The sequence below is a fragment of the Lissotriton vulgaris genome, chromosome 7 (assembly GCF_964263255.1).
Source record: "Lissotriton vulgaris chromosome 7, aLisVul1.2, whole genome shotgun sequence".
NCBI classification, from domain to species: Eukaryota; Metazoa; Chordata; class Amphibia; order Caudata; family Salamandridae; genus Lissotriton; species Lissotriton vulgaris.
In genome coordinates this window covers 1,128,522,748-1,128,541,690 of record NC_141695.1, presented here as the reverse complement: position 1 = coordinate 1,128,541,690, position 18,943 = coordinate 1,128,522,748, and positions in this window count along the sequence as shown.

Sequence of the window (18,943 nt, the reverse complement as noted above, 5' to 3'; positions counted from 1 at the left end):
GAATGGAAGGGATTGTTATGTAGTATGAGCTAATCTATATTTGGTGAGAGTGTCTCTAGTCGTTTTTCTGTAAATTACTTTCCCACCTTTTTTTTGGACCGCTTTCCGGGAAGCGGCCCAGTTAGCGAACCTTAAGCGTCACGGGAGTCCACCATTTTGTGTTTCGGTCGCATTAAGATACAAGATGGAGGGCAAATAATGTTTAGAATGGGTAGAAGGGGTCATGGTAGACTTATCTTGACCCTCTAGGTTTTCTGAGGGTGGCTGAGGAGGCTTACATGTGCGGAAAAAAACATTTTTTTAAAAAAAATTCCGCGAGGTTAGCTTTCGGTTCGCGAACCGGGTAGCGCTCTTTGAGCGTATTTTGTGGAAAATTAATGAAAAAAATTAGAAAAAAATAATAATTGTGAGTGATCAGATGAAGGGTAGCTCTGAGAAGAGCTTTTGGGTTTATGGTACATTTAGGTACTTATAAGTAGGTACCAATGCACAGTCTTAAATTCAGAATGAAAATTCTGTTGCCCTCATCTGAGAAGTGAACTCCATCTCCTCTGTAGATATCTTGCATGTAGTAACGCAAGTTATTGTTGTACAGAGAGCCCATTCCATGGTCTCTCATGAAAGCTGAAACAGATTTGTTTACATGCTTCCTCGCTTTCTCAATTTGTGGACAAAATTGGTTGGACCACTTCCATTTCTGTCTTTGGCATATATTGGAATATACCAAGGCAGTTTGAGGAAAAAGTGCCATTAATTGCTCAAAGGTGTCCTTTAAAAGCATTTCCAGACCTACCCCTGTCAAAGTGCCCAAATCATTACCTCCACAGTGCACAATTAACAGGTCAGGTTTTGGCAAATGCATAAAGGTTTTCACCAATGGAATCAATTGGTGACATTTTAATCCTCTTTGGCCCAACCACTTAATTCAGAAAGTGGCGGGCTGAAAATATTAATAGCACAACAGAGTGGATGCTGTTCATAGGAGATCCTTTGACGTCATTGAAAGTAAGTTAATTTTAAGGAGTTTTGAAATCAGATTTCTTAGGTTGTATGGGTTTTTTAAACACAGTCATTTTGATTGTGTTTTTTTTCCCCGCTGTTACATGATGAATATCTTCAAGTCACTGATTTAAGTGAAATTTGATACATTCTGAGAACAGCAAAAATAAACCATTTAACATGTATAATTAATGTTCTTCTGTTTGTACTTATGATATACATTTAGAAATGTGAGGTAGATATGGAAAAACTGATTCTTTTGTAAGTGTCAATTTTAATGCTTATAGTGCTGTATTTCCGGGTACTGTTTTTTTTAAAAGGAATAGGCCTCACCTCAAAGAAAGCTCTTCAAAGCAGACATCTTATTTGCATCCTAAAACTATCATTTAAAATATTAGAGACAATTTTATGATGGCTTTACATCTTCAACATCAAGATACAGTTTTTTGTAAAATATATATATTTAGGATTGTGTAGGGGACGTAGAGAAGCAGAGACTTCTGTAAATGTCAAAGTTGTTGATAAACTGTTTGTTCTTGAACCTTTTCCCTTGTCTTTTCTAATTTTTAAGTACATGTTTTAATATTTTTGGAAATGTTTGTTCTCTGTTTTACAGATTGAAAGTATGAAAAAATATTTTAAAAAGGTAACAAGAATTATAAGGTAAATGTTTTCTACTCTTTTTACCCGCAATGCACTGCTGATGATGTCACTGACACTATCTCTCATTTACTCTCTATAGCTGTCTTTCTTTTTACATTATTCTATGTTTACTTCCCTTATACTAACTCTTCTTTTTTTTAAAAAAATATTTTTTTTAGTTCGCTTAAACTTCGCGAAACGGTCAGCGAACTTGAAGCGAACCAAAAGAAATAGAGTTTGCCAGAGTGATAAACATTCTAGCAATTTTATTTGAAAGGGGAGGTAGTTCTGAAAAGAACTTTTTTTTTTTGTTTTTGTTGTTTTATATATTTTTTTTTTTCTGAACATTTTTTGATTTTTTTGTATTTTTAGAACAGTTTTATGTTTTTTTTGTGTTTTTTATGGAGGGGAAACAACAAAAAAACAGGCATTGAAAACGGCTCAACAGGAGCAAAAAAAAAATTACTTCTTGGGTGCATTAGGGCACTTATGGTTTTCGAACACCATATTAATCAAATTGATGCTCATGTTCCCATACGACAACATTGCACCGCAATATATACAAGTCAACCTCATATGTTGGAAATTTGGTTGAATATTTGGCACAGTTTCCTGTGTCTGTCTTCCTGACAAAGACATTGATGAGGTAGATCTGGCCACAGGAGTTGTCGGGGGATTGTCTTGTAGGTCCCTTAACTCAGCCCGGCTGTAGTTCAAGGGATGCCACCTGGTCATATGTCGATGCATAGTATAGTTGCCCATACTATATTTCTTCTCTGTGCCTCTTGACAATCTGTAATCACAGATGAGGCAGGTGACATATTTCGCATTCACCTTCTTCTCCCCTGGAGGGATGGAAAAAAACTGCCAGATGAAACTAGTTTTTCTCTTTGAAACACGGGGCAACTCTGGGATAAATTGTTGTTGATGTGGATCCTCTTCTTCTTCTTCCTCCTCTTCCTGCTCTCTGTTGGAGGTAAATTGACTTGGTGGTCCTGTCTTCTTATGAGGAGGTGGAGGTGGTGGTGGGGGTGTACCAGCTGCAGCAAGAATGGAAGCCATTGTTGAACTTCACGTAAATGGTCTTTCTCTCACCAAGATGAAAGTCAGAGTGAGGAAAGAAGGAGGGGTTTACATGATTTGGGAAAAGCAAAAGTTCTGAACCAATGAAAAGTGTTATTTTTAGGTCACATGACCTAGTATTACATCATTAGGAAACCAAAAGTGAAATGAACTAATGAAAAGTGTTATTATCGAGTCACATGACCTGCTGTCTTTACGTTTCGCGCTTTGCGCCACTATCCAATCCGCTTCCGGGTCCGCTAACTTGGCGCGTCGGATAACGTATTACGCGACAACGCAAAACGTCATGATAACGTAACAGTTACGCTTAAGGAACGATTACCGGCTCGCGCACCAAGTCGCGGCTTTGAATTCAGCTAACGGGAAGCTGACCAGTTCGCGGACTAGGAGCGGAACAAATTTTTTTTTTAAAAAAATGTATAAAAAACATGTACAATATATTTTATGATTTAAAGAAGAATACATTTTACAGATACAAATATTAGCTTTCAAAAAACCATTGAAATTCAATGAAAAAACCATAGGTTATAGTCCATATATAGTTAGGAATTAGAATTTACAAAACCTTATTTTACTCGCATAAAACCATTGAAATTCCATATATAGTTAGATGCGCTAACTATATATCGCGCACCCGCAATCCACTGCTGATGATGTCACATATTACATCATTCATGACATGGTCAGTGACATCACTGATGACATCACTGATCACAACATCCAGTGACTGTATGTTTCTGTAAAGTTAAAATATGTCTTACATATTGAAGAATGAGTGGATGTATAAATGTCTGGATGAAGGATTTAGTAGGTGCATGACTGATTGTATGAGGGAGTGATTAAATGTGTTTCACTGAGTGCATGGGTTAGTGAATAAACTATATTAGTTTGTGCATCATTATATCTGTTGTTCTGTAAACTGCTGCATGTGTTGATCAGTAGCTATATGAATAACTTTATGGGTTATTGATTGGTTGCTCAAGTATTTGTATGGGAGACTGAGTATATGTGTGAGTGGCTGGGAGGTGTGTGACTCTGTGCATAGATGTGTGAGCAGTTGATTCACTAGATGTATGGTTTCAAAAGTGCATGTGGAAACAGCTGTATGGGCGGTTGACTGTGTGCATGAGTGTATTGGTGAGTGAATGGATATCTCAGTGCTACATGTCAAAGTAAGTACATATGTAAAACACTGTACATGTGAGAGTTAACATATATAAATAACTGTGCATTAGAGCCAGTGAATGTGTGAATGGCTGTATGGATCATTGTGAACTTTTATTAGGGATTATATAAGAGAGTAAATATGTGTTAGAATATGCTTCAATAAGTAAGGTGTGTATAACTGTATAGTTGAGGAATTGGAGGTGTGATTGATTCTTTGCATGACTGTCTAGGTGTATGAGTAACTCCATGGATGAGTGACAATTTGTGAGTGTCTGTTTTCACTGAGTGTATCTAAGGATATATCAGAGTCTGTAGAGGTTCATCTTATTAACACATGAATGATGTCATCTGTGATGTTGTCAGTGATGTCATTTGAGTTGTCATCAGTGATGTCATCAGTGATGTCATTTGAGATGTCATCAGTGATGTCATTTGAGTTATCATCAGTGATGTCATCAGTGATGTCATTTGAGATGTCATCAGTGATGTCATTTGAGTTGTCATCAGTGATGTCATCAGTGATGTCACTGACCATGTCATGAATGATGTAATATGTGACATCATCAGCAGTGGATTGCGGGTGCGCGATATATAGTTAGCGCATCTAACTATATATGGAATTTCAATGGTTTTATGCGAGTAAAATAAGGTTTTGTAAATGCTAATTCCTAACTATATATGGACTATAACCTATGGTTTTTTCATTGAATATATATATATATATATATATATATATATATATCCACAACTAAAGGTAAGCCCCAAAGGAAGCGACCATCAGGTATGTGCATATCTTCATTTATTTATCGCAGGCAGCAAACAGTTCGGAAACAGCAGTGGAAGGTCACCAGAATAAGCAGACAGGCCAGACGCGTTTTGGGAAATGATTCCCTTCTTCAATGGCAGAGTCTTGTTGCTTCACGGTAATACTGCGCACCCTTGTTTCCCCCCGAATCTGCCTCTCTGGGCGTTGCCATCACCATGGCCTTGTGGTTCTGGTAGTGCGCGGTAAAAAATAAATCTCCAGTGAGTCCGTGAAGTGAATGCTTGATAATGCAGTATTACCCCCGTGGGTGGATGAGATTCATGCTGAAAGACCGCTGCACATAACTTACAGCCTCCATGAGCACTCCTGATGTACCAAAGCAGCCTTGCTCGACTGCCTCACGGGCCCGCACTCTTGCGGTGGGTCAACTTCCGCTGCTGGACTCCAGCCGCTACAAATCCACAACTAAAGGTAAGCCCCAAAAGAAGCGACCATCAGGTAGCTGCATATCTTGATTTATTTATCGCACCCAGCAAACAGTTCAGAAACAGCAGTGTAAGGTCATCAGAATAAACAGACAGGCCAGACGCGTTTCGGGAAATGATTGACTTCTTCAATGGCAGAGTCTCATTGCTTCACAGTAAGACCGCACACCCTTGTTTCCTCCCGAACCTGCCTCTGTGGGCGTGGCCATCACCATGGCCTTGTGTTTCTGGTAGTGCCCGGTAAAAAATAAATCTCCAGTGAGTTCGTGAAGTGAATGCTTGATAATGCAGCATTACCCAGTGGGTTGATGAAATTCATGCTGAAAGACCGCTGCACATAACTTACTGCCTCCATGAGCACCCCTCCCGATGTACCAAAGCAGCCTTGCTCGACTGCCTCACGGGGCTGCACTCTTGCGGTGGGTCAACTTCCGCGGCTGGACTCCAGCCGCTACGAATCCACAACTAAAGGTAAGCCCAAAGGAAGCGACCATCAGGTATGTGCATATCTTCGTTTATTTATCGCAGGCAGCAGACAGTTGGGAAACAGCAGTGGAAGGTCACCAGAATAAGCAGACAGGCCAAACGCGTTTAGGGAAATGATTCCCTTCTTCAATGTCAGAGTCTCATTGCTTCACAGTAAGACCGCACACCCTGTTATGTTCCGGGATCTGGCACACCCCTGACGCCATGAGCGTGCAACGTTGAGTCATGTGACTTGCTATAATAAAGAGGGGCCCCGCACGCACGTACGCATTCAGACGCGCAGGCGGAGAGCCAAGAAGTTATTCCCAGTGTCCGTCTCAGTTATTTCTAGGGCCACGTGTCAGGCCTAGTTAGACCTAGATGCCCCGGAGTGTAGGCCCCAAGTTGCTACCCCTAAGGCTGCCATTCCCCTACTGCAGAACACAACAATTGGCGACGAGGGTGGTTGCCGGATCCTCGCCTGGGGTGCGTGTGTGCCTGCTGTCCCGTGCGGCGGCCGCGAGCCCGTCCTTCGGCTCGTGGTGCTCGTGCCTCATGGCATCACACGCCCCGCAGGGTGCGCTTGGAGGGAAGACTTTGATCCCTGGCGGATCGCAGGTGAGCCGTGCTGCCCAGCGCCATCCTGCAGTGCGCATTGTCACGACTGCCCAAGCAGCGTGATCTCCCGTCGGTAGTTTCACACCCAGCGCCGCACCTGGCCCTTCTGCACGTGCGTGAAGCGCGCTTCGGTCTGTCTGGCACGACGATCGGGGCGGCGCCCTGCTTCGTCTCACACATCTAGCGGACGAGGCGCCTGCCTGTCCCACCGGTAGCCTTGCTCGCCCGTGGTACGTGCGCCGGTCGCAGGCGCCTTTCCGGGCTCCCTGCGGAGCGCTCCACGGTCACGGTCCAGCCAATTTCCGGGCGTCGATAGTCCAGTGCACAGCGGAGGCCCACGTCCAGCCCCATTGCACGCCGGCTCAGGCGCAGCCCCGGCCCGTCGAAGGCCTGATCAGGCGCTCCCAGGGCGATGGCCACGATTCCGCCCATTGAACCGTTTGTGGTGGAGGGTGCGCCCTCGACACTCGCCCCAAAATGGAAAGAGTGGGTGGACAGACTCCTAGTATTCTTCGAAGCCACGAAAGTCCACAAGGAACAAAAGCGAGCCATGGTGCTCCACCTAGGTGGCAAGGACATACACTCCATCGCTCAGACACTCACAGAGGCGACCCCCAAAACTCATCACACGTTGATAAATGCCCTAAATGCCCACTTTGAACCCATGGCCAACCAGGACTATGAACGTTTTGTATTCAGACAAGGGCGTCAGCTGCCGGAAGAGTCATTGGACACCTACCACACCAGACTCAAAAAGCTAGCATTGTCCTGTGGGTTCCAAGATGTAACAGAAGAAATCCGTGGTCAAATCATACAGGGTTGCGCCTCTGCCAAACTGAGGGAAAGAATACTGGAGGAGTCCGGCAAGCCGCTGGCCGATATCCTAACTCTCGGCCGCACGAAGGAACTTTCCAAAGCCAGGGCAGCGCACATGGAAGCCGCACTGCAAGCAACCGGTAAAGTGGAACCTGTCAATAAGATTCAAGTCCAAACACCACCCAAGTGGCACAAAAAGACAACACACGCATAGGGTGGGGCATCTGGGCATTCATGTGGATATTGCGGAGGCCCGCGTCACCCGGCGCCAGAATGTCCAGCAAGGGGAAAACGCTGCTCGGGATGTGGCAAGATGAACCATTTCAAAAAAGTATGCCGATCGAAAAGATTCCGTAAGCCACGCCAAGCAGTAAACACTGTAACGGAAGGCGAGCAGAGCCACAGTGACATGGACGATGACGAGGAGGAGGAACGATCGGTGCATAAAGTACACATGATCGGCACCGCCGCTCGTCGCACCAGAACGCTCCCTCAATGTTCAATCCGGGTGGCGGACCAGGACATAATGGCGGTAGTGGACACAGGAGCGTCCATAAATCTCATGAGCGCCTCGCTCTACAGAGCCATGGCCACGCCTCCGGCCCTGAGCCCCACTCCCATCACTGTGTTTGCATATGGACAGGACATCCCCCTCAAGATCCGAGGGAAGTTCCGAGCGGCAGTCCGCCATGGGGACAAGACTATCAATGCGAACATCTTTGTGTCAGAAGAGGGACAAGGCATGCTACTAAGCTGCAGAGCAGCCGAGGACTTAGGTGTGGTAACATTCGCCTTCGGAGTCCACGAGGAATCAATACAACAACTCCTCATGGAGTTCCCTGACATCTTTGAAGGCATTGGACGCTTCAAGGGCCGGGAAATACACCTACACGTTGACCCCACAGTACAGCCGGTGGCTTTGCGACACAGACGCATTGCGTTCCATCTTCGGCCGTTGGTGGAAGAGGAGCTTCGCAAACTGGAAGCGGCTGGTATCATCGAAAAGGTTTCAGGCCCCACCCCCTGGGTGTCGCCCATCGTAGTCACCAGAAAACCGAAACAACCAGGGGCAGTCAGGATCTGCGTGGACATGCGCCTCCCCAATGCGGCCATAAAACGAGAGCGTCACATAACTCCCACCATTGATGACCTCATCGGAGAAATGGCCGGGGCCTGCTGGTTCTCCAAGCTAGACCTACGATCGGGATACCACCAGCTAGTACTAGACAAAGAGTCGCGAAATATAACCACCTTCTCCACCCATATTGGTCTTCGGAGGTACACCCGGCTCAGTTTTGGAGTTTCCTGTGCCGCGGAGGTGTTCCAGAATGTCATTCAGGAATTGATCACCGGCGTACCTGGGGTGATAAATGTCAGCGACGACATAATGATACACGCCCGGACCATTACAGAACACAATCACCGACTAACACAAGTGTTTCGCAGGCTAAGAGAAGCGGGACTTACGCTCCATAGAGAGAAGTGTGAATTCCTATGAACAAAGATAGGATTCTTTGGATACGTCTTTTTGGCAGAAGGAGTCAACCCAGACCCCGACAAAGTAAAAGACATCAAAGACGCACCCCCCCCCACTACGGTCACCGAGGTCCGGAGCTTTCTTGGCATGGTTAATTACTGCGGGAGGTTCATCAGAGATCTTGCCAACCTCACACTTCCCCTGCGTGACCTCACAAAGGACTCCACCCCATGGACCTGGGGACCGGAACAAGAGAAGGCCTTCCAAGACATCAAGGCGTCCCTCTCAAGCAACACGACACTCGCCTTCTTTGATCCCCGAAACTCCACCCTCATAGCGGTAGATGCCGGGCCGGCAGGTCTCGGAGCTGTCCTGATGCAAAAGCAAAGGGACGAAATGGACTGGTTAACGGTTGCCTTTGCAAGTAGATCTCTTACAGACATGGAGCAGCGGTACTCCCAAATTGAAAAAGAAGCTATTGCCATCCACTGGGGTGCCGGCATTTCCATCTATATGTATACGGCAAGCCGTTCACAGTGGTAACTGACCATAAACCGTTAGTGGCCCTGTTCTCGGGAACATCAACCAAGCCGCCGCCTCGCATCGAGAAATGGCTACTCCAACTGCAGGAATACAACTGCAACATCGAATACCAGCCCGGGGCAAGGAACCCGGCGGACTACCTATCACGCCATCCCAGGCCAGCCACCCCGGAAGAAATGGAGGAGACCGAAGAAACGGAGGCATACGTCAAATGGGTGGTCGCGCGGTCATGCCCGCGGCCCCTCTCCATAGACGACATTGCTAATGCCACGGCGCAGGATGCCTGTCTCCAGAGGGCCAAAGAGGCTCTCCGAACAGCGAACTGGCACAGAGCCAAGGAGAGTTGGAAGGTGCTCACACCAGAAGCTCGGAAGATCATGGAGAGCCTGCATCATGTCCGAGAAGAGCTAAATGAGGACGAAACAGGGTGCCTGCTGAGAGGGCATCGTCTGGTAATACCTGCGGCACTGGCTGACCAGGTGGTACAACTGGCACATGTGGGCCACCAGGGAATGGTCAAAACCAAAGCGCGGCTACGAACAAAAGTGTGGTTCCCCCTAATGGACGACATGGTAGAGAAGGTGGTGAGGTCATGTGCCGCTTGCCAAGTTACCGGAGATGCTCCTCGGGAAGCCCCGATCATAGTGGAACCCCGGACCCAACGACCATGGGAAAGGGTCAGTATGGACTTTGGCAGTCTCCCGGATGGAAGACACACACTGGTAATGATCGATGACCATTCCAAATACCCAGAAGTAGAGATAATAACCAGCACCAATGCTGAGAACGTTATCCTCAAAATAGAGAAGATTATTGCCACTCACGGGGCAATGCGCGAACTCCGCACAGACAATGGATCCCCGTTTCAAGGACAAGAGCTGGCCTCTTATCTGTCATCCCTCGGCACTCAACATCGACGCATCACCCCTTGCTGGCCTCAAGCCAACGGGGAGGCCGAGCGATTTATGAGAACCCTGAACAAAGTCATTCGCATCGCCCATGACAAAAGCCAGTCAGTGGAGATGGCCATCTTCACATTCCTCCGAAGTTACCGACAAACCCCACACTCAACCACCGGGGTAGCCCCAGCACATATCCTCATGGGGCGAGTGGTGACTGACTCCATCCCTCACCATCCACAGTGGTCACCGGAGGGGGTGAATGAAGACAGGATTGCGCAGAAAAGAAAGGCCACTTTTGCTCAAATCAGCAAGAAGAGAAGGGCGGTGATGACACCATTCGACAGAGGCGATCTAGTGCTTCTTCGCAACAGGGTAACCAGCGGCAAGTTTAGGCTGAACTATGAAAAAGGACCATGGAGAGGGATTGGCGTAAAAGGCACCCGCATAATAGCAGTCCGGGGACGGGAGACAGTAACAAGAAACGTATCACATTTCAAACACTTCCATCCTGAGCCAACAGCATCCTGTCCCCCACCGTCCGACAATAGAACTGAAACTGCAATCCGTCCTTCACACCAGGAACTAACCCCCAGCCACGAGGTCACACAGAGTGGCAACGCTAGAGCAGCCGAGAGTGAAGAGGCGTGTGATGGTTCCGGGGCCCTCGAGGATATGCAGGATCCGGAGGTGGCAGACAGAGAGGCGCCAGCGACGGCACCAGTCACAGAGAAAGACATTCTGAGTCAGAGAGGTTCGCAACACAGTCTGAGAAGAAACCCAACACCTTCCTGCTGGCTGCGCGACTATTTCACGTAAGACTGTTCCAAGCAAAAGTTATATGAGTGTGATGTCAGTAATCATGTCCCACAAAGGCGGAACAATATTGGGAGCAGAATATGCAATTGAAGAGAATTATGACAGACTGTTTGATAATGTTAGTGTTGTCGTTGTTGTTGCTTTTTCCTTGTTTTAGGAGGAATGTTATGTTCCGGGATCTGGCACGCCCCTGACGCCATGAGCGTGCAACGGTGAGTCATGTGACTTGCTATAATAAAGAGGGGCCCCGCACAGGAGACACAGGAGAGGTTGGGCCCAGGAGCATGAGCTCCGTCTTTTCTCCATTCTGTTTAAGGGAGGAGTTGGTCATCCATCCCTTCACGTCCACTAGGCAGTTTAACAGGTCTGCTGAGGAGTGAGTATTGTTCTTCGTTGCCAGCGAGACCACAAGCTGGGTGTCGTCGGCATATGACATGATTTTAATGCCATATGGTTCGACAACACCCGCCAGCGGCCTCATGTACACGTTGAACAGCACAGGGCTCAAGGAAGAGCCCTGTGGCACTCCGCAGCTCAAGGGTTTCCTGGAGGACACTGTTTTTCCATCAAAGATCTGAAACGACCTCCCAGACAGAAAGGACTCGAACCACCTTAAAGCGCCACCTGAAACTCCGATGTTATAGAGAGGGTCTAGCAAGGTGGTATACGTCACGGTTATGCGATGCATCATGAGGCGTCTCACGGGCTACGTGATACGTCACGTAATAAAGAATATATTTTACAGCTATAGATATTAGCTTTTAAAAAACCAATGAAATTCACTGAAAAAACCATAGGTTATAGACCATATATAGTTAGGAATTTGCATTTACAAAACCTTGAAAATTCACTGAAAAAACCATAGGTTATAGACCATATATAGTTAGGGATTAGCATTTACAAAACCTTATTTTATTCGCACAAAACCATTGAAATTCCATATATAGTTAGTTGCACTAACTATATATCGCGGACCCGCAATCCACTGCTAATGATGTCACATATTACATCATTCATGACATGGCCAGTGACATCACTGATGACATCACTGATGACATCTCAAATTACATCACCGATGACATCACTGATGACATCTCAAATGACATCACTGATGACATCACTGACATCTCATTTGACATTACTGATCACATCACTGATGATATCATTTATGTGATAATACAATGAACATCTTCAGACTCTAATATAACCTTAGATACACTCAGTGTAAACAGACACTCACAGACTGTCACACATCCATGGAGTTACTCACACACCTAGCCAGTCATGCAAAGAATCAAGCACACCTCCATTTCCTCAACTATACAGTTATACACACCTTACTTATTCAAACATATACTAACACATATTTACTCTCTTATACAATCCCTGATACAAGTTCACAATGATCCATACAGCCACTCTCACATTCACTGGCTCTTATGTTCAGTTATTTATATATGTCAACTCTCACATGGACTGTGTTTTACATATGTACTTACATTGACATGTAGCACTGAGATATCCATTCACTCACCAATACACTCATGCACACAGTCAACTGTCCATACAGCTGTTTCTACATGGACTTTTGAACCCATACACCTAGGGAATCAACTGCTCACACATCTATGCACAGAGTCATACACCTCCCAGCCACCCACACACATACTCAGTCTCCCATACAAATACTTGGGCAACCATTCAATAACCCATATAGTTACTGATATAGCTACTGATTTAAACATGCAGCAGTTTACAGAACAACATATATAATGATTGCCAAATTAAGACACTTTAGTCACTAACCCATGCACTCAGTGAGACACATTTAATCATTCTCTCATACAGTCAGTCATGCACCTACTAAATCCTTCATCCAGACACTTATGCATCCACTCATTCTTCAATATGTAAGACATATTTTAACTTTACAGAAACATACAGTCACTGGGTGTTGTCATCAGTGATGTCATCAGTGATGTCATTTGAGATGTCATCAGTGATGTCATCAGTGATGTCACAGACCATGTCATGAATGATGTGATATGTGACATCATTAGCAGTGGATTGCGGGTCCGCGATATATAGTTAGTGCAACTAACTATATATGGAATTTCAATGGTTTTGTGCGAATAAAATAAGGTTTTGTAAATGCTAATCCCTAACTATATATGGTCTATAACCTATGGTTTTTTCAGTGAATATATATATATAAAACTGTAGGCAGTGTAATTCAGTAGACCCAGGAGGGCACTGTGGCAGCCTCGAGATGAGGTCATTCATACTGTCAAACTTGACCTCATCTCGAGGCTGCCACAGTGCCCTCCTGGGTCTACTGAATTACACTGCCTACAGTTTTCAACTGCACGCTAAAAACTGGAACCCACTTATGTTTGTGGAATTAAGGCCCACTGGGGCTCCACGAGTATTTCTTAATGCAAGCCAATACAATGTATTATTTCTGATGACTGCAAATCTGCTATTTTTGCTTTGTTCCGTTTATCCCAATGTTTCCATTTTGCTTGTATAATGAGCCTTTATTTGCACCGGACTCAGCCCGTAAATTTACCGGTAGTCTGTCTTCTATGGGTATGATTTCAATACCATGTGACTGTATTTATTCAGCACTTCCTGTTTGGTTTCGGTCTCGTGAAAAAGCAGAACTGACTGCGAAACGCGTCGAGAAAGCCATTGAATAAAATATCACGCTTTGCACTTCCAAGTGGCCCGGATCTCTTTTTCTTTACTGGAGAAGGTTTTGTTTGGATACATTGGGACTCGCTATCCCATCCGAGGCCCGCCTTTGGCAAGTGGCAGGGGTCTACAGCGACTTGTTTGGTTGGATATATATATATATATATATATATATATATATATATATATATATATATATATATATATATATATATATATATATATATATAGATATATATATATATAAATATATATATATATATATATATATATATATATATATATATAACATTTCTATGGCAAAATGAAACCCCTCCTTTTGTTCCTTTGCAAAGTAAATGTTTTAAGTGTTAACACTTTATTCAAATCAAGATGACTTCAGGTGTGCCATACTTTTGTCATAAGTAAGACTGTTAGCGCTCTAGTTGTTCTTTAGAACACTCTGGGACATTCTGTCACTGGGCTATAGTTGGGCTACATCTGGCTGATATTTGGGCTACATTTGTTTTTTTGTCTCTGGTGGCCATCTTTGGGCTACATTGGGCTACATTTGGGCTCTAACATATATATAGCCCAATGTAGCCCAATATATATTTTTCAAAGTTAATTTTCGTAAAAACCACTGGAGCATATATCTTGAGACATAGCAAAGGCACATCGGGCTACCAGTCCCTACAATTTTGCCAAGTTTTGTGGAAATCCATTCAGCCGTTCGAGCTAAAAGTGAGTCCAACTGCCCTATGGAAAACTCAATGTTAAAAACACGTTTTGGGACCCCGCTTTTTTCTCAGCCCCCGCTTGACGAAACCCCCCCAAACTTTCAGGGGACGCTCAAAAACAAAATGTGCCATTTTCCTGAAAATTTCAGCCAATTCCGTCCATCAACGCCAAAGTTATTCAACATAGAATTTTCAGAAATCCCTATTCAAAAAAATCCTAACTATATATACCTACTGGTGACCGCCAGTAGGTAATATATATATATATATATATATATATATATATATATATATATATATATATATATATATATATATATATATATATATATATATTATCTACTGACGCTCGCCAGTAGATAGTTATAGTTAGGACCTAATTTCCATTGGAAAAGCGTTTATTCCTTTTTATTCTTTTCCCAATATCTTTGGAGAGGGTTGACGAATCTTCGCGAAATTTTCAAAACTAGTGGGACGCTCCGGTCAGCTCCTGTCTTGAAAGTTTTGGGGTGATTTGCAAAGTGGGGGCGAGAAAAAAGGGGGGTCCCAAAACATGTTTTCTCCATGGTACTTTTAATAGGAAACTTTAGACACGGCTAGAGCCCGAACTGCTGAACGGAATTACACCAAATTTGGCAAAAAGGCAGCCCTTTGTTCAGAAAGAGCCCTTTTTGTTAAATGGTGTAAATTTGTTCAATAGTTCCTGAGAAATAAAAAAAAAGAGGTCAACCATCTTGTGACTCGGTAGAACCGAGTCACAAGAAAAGAGAAATCAAATGCGAAAAACAAGAAAAGGGGGCAGGGTAGAAACACCCTGAGCCCATAGGCCTGCTCAGGGGGTCCCAAAAGGACCCACAGGGCACAAAAAAGCGTATTTTTTTAAATCAGCCAAATTCGCTCACAGTGTGCGAATCTGGCCAAGAATTTTTTTAAAAAGAAGCTCAGGCTCCAGCGCTTCGTTGTATTGAAGCCCGGGGGCACTGAAAAAATGTGTGGGGGGGGGCCCAATCCCCCCCACGCTCCCCCGGGGACCACCACCTCCCCGGGCTTAATTTAAATGTGGGGGACCACTACCTCCCCGGGCTTAATTTAAGAGTTGCGGGGGGCATGCAGCCCCCAGCAACCCTGGGGACCGCCACCCCCGGGGCTAATTTTGAAATATGGGGGCCTCCAAGGCCACCCAAGCCCTGGGGACTGCCACACCGGGGGCTTTTATTAATCATTTGCGGGGCAGACGGCCTCCTGCTGCCCTGGGGACCACCACCCTGGGGACCGCCACCCTGGGGCTTTTTTATAAAATAATAATTATACCTGTGTGGGGGGGTCAAGCCCCCCTACATGCCCAGGGGATTGCCACTTCCCCGGGGCACTAAGATGCAAATGTGGCGGTCCGTCACAGACACTCGAGCCCCAGGGACCACCACCCCCGGGGCTTTGCAAACATTGGGAGGGGGCCGTGCGGCCCCCCTCCTGAAGCCCTTCAGGCTCACTGAAGTGTGGCTCACTGGTTAGAGGAGGCAGACCTGGAAGCAGAGGTCAGCCCGGGACCAGGGTTCAATTCCCGTCTCGGCGGGGTCTTGAGTCCTAAAATGTCCATGGACTCGACAATTCTCGCTCCGGTACCTACTCGATTCACGGAATTCTTGCTCCGGTGCCTACTCGATTCACGGGTTCACACTCTGCGACTCTGGGCAATAGCTTGCTCAATCTCCACAACGGCCCCTCGGGGCAGGATGCCTGGCTTTCACCTTGCGGATACCCTGCAGGGGTTATCTCACAGGGGAATACCAGGACGGGTTCCCTAAGCAAGCGCTTAGAAACCGCTCGGTGATTTGCGCTATATAAATTCCTGTACATTTACATTTCCATGGCCCTGGGGACCGCGACCCCCAGGGCCGGCTCCTGCAGTGTCCCAGGCTTGCCCACCCCAGGACACTACTGTTTGCTATGGCAGGATGGGAGCCGTGCAGCTCCCGCCCTTTCATAGCAAACTGTGGTTTGGATTTTGTAAGCAAGACCAGGATTCCTGCTCTTGCTTGCAAAATTCAAACCACATTGCTTTTCCATAAGGGGAACTGCATGTCAGCAGCTCCCCATGTGGAAAAGCAATGGCGGCTCCTGCAGGACAAGGGGAGCTGGCAGGGACCCCGGGGGCCGGGGGGGATTGGGGCTCCCCCCATGGTCCCCAACAAAGAGGCCAGTCCCCGGGGGATGGGGTCCCCGGGGCCAGAAGTGGCCCGCGTGTGGGCCACGCAGCCCCTCTCCCCCATGTATAATTTTTTTTTTAAATGGAGAGGCCAGGCCCCGGGGGATGGGGTCCCCGGGGCCTTATTCGGCCTGAGGAGGGGGCCCCTCTCCCCCCCAAAAATAAAAAAGGATGGAAAGGCCAGGCCCCGGGGATGGGGTCCCCTAGGCCAGAAGGGGCCTGGGAGGGGGGGGTCATGCTACCCCATCCCCAAATAAATAACTAATAAATAATGGCCGACCCCGGGAGATGGGGTCTTCGGGGTCAATAAAGGCCTCAGAAGGGGGGGCCTTGCAGCCCCCTTCCTATAAAAAAATATATGTGGCCATGGCCACGGGAGGGGGGCCCACACGTCTCCCCTCTCAAATGTCATTTGAGATGTCATCAGTGATGTCATCACTGATGTCACTGACCATGTCATGAATGATGTAATATGTGATGTCATAAGCAGTGCATTGCGGGGGCACAAGTTAAAGTTAGCTGAACTAACTATAACGGGGGAATTTCTATGGTTTTGTAGGAGTCAAATGTTCAACTAACTATAACGTCCCTGAAACCTATGTTTTTTTCAGTGAATTTATCCACTCTCGGGACGTTTTCTGTTGTAATTTATTGGAGCAACTGCATTTTGGCCTTTAGCCTTCCTCAGTGCTAATCAACTTAGCACCAAACACGTTCCACATTTAAATACAATCACATATGATTTCATTGGAAGATCTCGGTGTGATACCAATCTATCTGGCTACAATGTCAGCGTGTAATTTACTGCTTACAGCCTTATGGTAAATGTTTCATTTTTGAGCACACGTTTGTAGGAGGACCAACCTTCTTACTGGCGGGAGCGCATATCAAATAACAAAAAAGTTGTTATCACAATGTTTTAACCAGTTTGTGATGTAATTAATACATTTCAATGCGGCACCATTTATATGTTTCCGAAGGAATTATTTTATTTGATCATTCCTTTGTTAATGGCTCAGTGATTCTTTTTCACCTCTGGAACAGGCATCAGGTGTGGATGAACATGGTATCTTGAAAACCCTGTCTACCTTCGGTTTATCCTAATTTTTGAAACACAAGTGCACATTGGCAACATTGTTTGATATTCAACAAATGTTTCATTTTTCTTATAGTTCTCTGTCTTGCATAGACTTTATTGGCTTTATTTCCTCTTGAGTAGAGAGAAAATCAAGTTTGGTAAATGTCACTTACACGCAACATGATTCATGCAGTCCTTCATAATGACACCAGCCACTCAGCCTCCAATTACTGGTGTCTTATTAGCTGTATTTCTGTCCCTTGCCACTGCCCAGGTTTTAAAATATATATATATCTCAGGTCCAACCCCATTCCAGCTCAGAAACGTGCCGACACATGCTCAGTGACAACTGGTAGGTTTATTGCCAAAATTAAAAGTGCAAAGCGTAAACCAAGTTCAATGGTGTGAAATGCAGTCGCCAGTAGTTGTTATAGGTAGGGCCTAGTCTCCAAAGAAAAAACATTTTTTGACTTGCCTATATGTTTGGCGCCGTTTGACGAATCTTCACAAACTTTTTGCGCTGGTGACTCTTGTTGTGCATGGAGAGCTTTGAGGTGATCTGTCAAGCGGAGGCAAAGAAAATGGGGGGGTCAAAAAAAGTGCATTTCACGAGTTAATTTCCATAGAGATTTTAGATCTGACTACAGCCTGAACCGCTAGACGGAATTACACCGAATTTTTCAGAAAAGTGGGGGCATATTACCAAGAATAAGCGATAATTATCGCTAAGCTTGGTTAGCGGCTATAATTTTATCGCCATGCTTCGCCTATTTTCATCGCTTAGAAACCTTGCTATTATCAAGGTTTAATCTCCTAAGCGATAAAAATCGGCCAAAATGCATGAATATCGCTGAAAAGTCAGTGATATTCATGCATTACCGAGCTAATGCTCTTAGCCATGTTATCCACCAACCATTGGATAACATGGATAAGAACTGCTCTGGGCAGGCGTTAGCTTTTGGAGATATTCGCGCTTAGCACGAATATTTCCAAAAGTAGGTAATAGGAGATAGCGTTGTTAGCGACTGCTTCCAGTCGCTAACATCTTGGCCGGCCCACTTTGCATGTCATTAGTGATAATTATCGCTGACATGCAAAGTGGGCCCCAAGATGATCACTATCTCCTACTAGCTGACGCTAACTGGTGTTAGCGACAGCTAGGTAATTGGGCGATAACATTTTCGCCGCTTTAGAGGTAATAATTCCAGCTAAAGCGGCGATAAGGCCCTTGGTAATATGCCCCGTGGTTCTTTGTCCAGAAAATGCCCTTTTTGTTATTTGTTGTTTGTTGTAAATCCGTTAAGTAGTTTTTTTCAGATATTAAAGGAAAAACAAATTTGCATATCTAGTTGCGCAAAGCGTTTGCGAATAATGACGATTTTATGCAGAGATCTGACTGGCGCCTAACACCTCAACCAGGAAGTAAAGAAAAGCACAGGCGCACCGCAAAAAAAACTATTTGGAAGA